Genomic DNA, 1572 nt, shown 5'->3' with positions numbered 1-1572 from the left:
TATATATATATATAGGCGCAGGAGTGGCTGTGTGGTAAGTAGCTTGCTAACCAACCCCATGGTTCCGGGTTCAGTCCCACAGCGTAGCATCTTGGTCAAGTGTCTTCTACTATAGCCCTGGGCCGACCAATGCCTTGTGAGTGGATTTGGTAGACAGAAACTGAAAGAAGCCTGTCGTATATATGTATATATATATGTGTGTGTGTGTGTGTGTGTGTGTTTGTGTGTCTGTGTTTGTCCCCCTAGCATTGCTTGACAACCGATGCTGGTGTGTTAACGTCCCCGTCACTTAGCGGTTCGGCAAAAGAGACCGATAGAATAAGTACTGGGCTTACAAAGAATAAGTCCCATGGTCGATTTGCTCGACTAAAGGCGGTGCTCCAGCATGGCCGCATTCAAATGACTGAAACAAGTAAAAAGATATATATATATGTCAATGTGTTTCTCCCACCACCACTGCATTACAACCAGTGTTGGTTTGTCTATGTTCCCAAAGCTTAACAGCTGGCTGAAAGAGACCAATGGGATAAGGCTTTAAATTATGTACAGGGGTCAAGTCATTTGACTAAACCTTTCAGAGCAGTACCCCAGCATGGCTGCAGTGAGAATATTTGCTTCATTGCAAGTTTCTCATAGGTTTGTGCAGAATTAGTGTTTTACTATTGCATAATTTTTGTCGAGACAAGCAAGGCAATAGCATAACTGGAGATATAGAAAAGCATTGTATGTCATGCGTTTGTTTGGTGTACGTTTCTCGACGTCAGTGATTGGTTGAAATTGCAGAAATTGAAGAAAAAAAAAACAACAAATATCTTACAAACTATAGAATTTTCTCAATAAAGCCAAGAGAAAAAGATGTTTTATAAACACATTCTACCAGTATACGAAGTTTAAAATTTTTTAGTTACCTAGAAATTATGTTAAAAACTGCCGTTCAAACCGAAAAGATCCATATCTTACAAACTATAGAATTTTCTCAATAAAGCCAAGAGAAAAAGATGTTTTATAAACACATTCTACCAGTATACGAAGGTCAAAAGTGTTTAGTTACGTGGAAATTATGTTAAAAACTGCCGTTCAAACCGAAAAGATCCATATCTTACAAACTATAGTATTTTCTCAATAAAGCCAAGAGAAAAAGATGTTTTATAAACACATTCTACCAGTATACGAAGTTTAAAAGTGTTTAGTTACCTAGAAATTATGTTAAAAACTGCCGTTCAAACTGAAAAGATCCCAAGGGACATATTCACACAGCACAGAATGTTTTCACCTCAATAGACGTCATTGATTGGTTGAAATTGCAGAAATTGAAGAAAAAACAAACAACAAATATCTTACAAACTATAGAATTTTCTCAATAAAGCCAAGAGAAAAAGATGTTTTATAAACACATTCTACCAGTATACGAAGGTTAAAAGTGTTTAGTTACGTGGAAATTATGTTAAAAACTGCCGTTCAAACCGAAAAGATCCCAAGGGACATATTCATACGGCACAGAATGTTTTCACCTCAATAGACGTCATTGATTGGTTGAAATTGCAGAAATTGAAGAAAAAAACAACAACAAAT

This window comes from Octopus sinensis, unplaced genomic scaffold (assembly GCF_006345805.1).
Source record: "Octopus sinensis unplaced genomic scaffold, ASM634580v1 Contig19004, whole genome shotgun sequence".
In the NCBI taxonomy this organism is placed as follows: Eukaryota; Metazoa; Mollusca; class Cephalopoda; order Octopoda; family Octopodidae; genus Octopus; species Octopus sinensis.
This window is presented reverse-complemented; position numbering follows the sequence as displayed.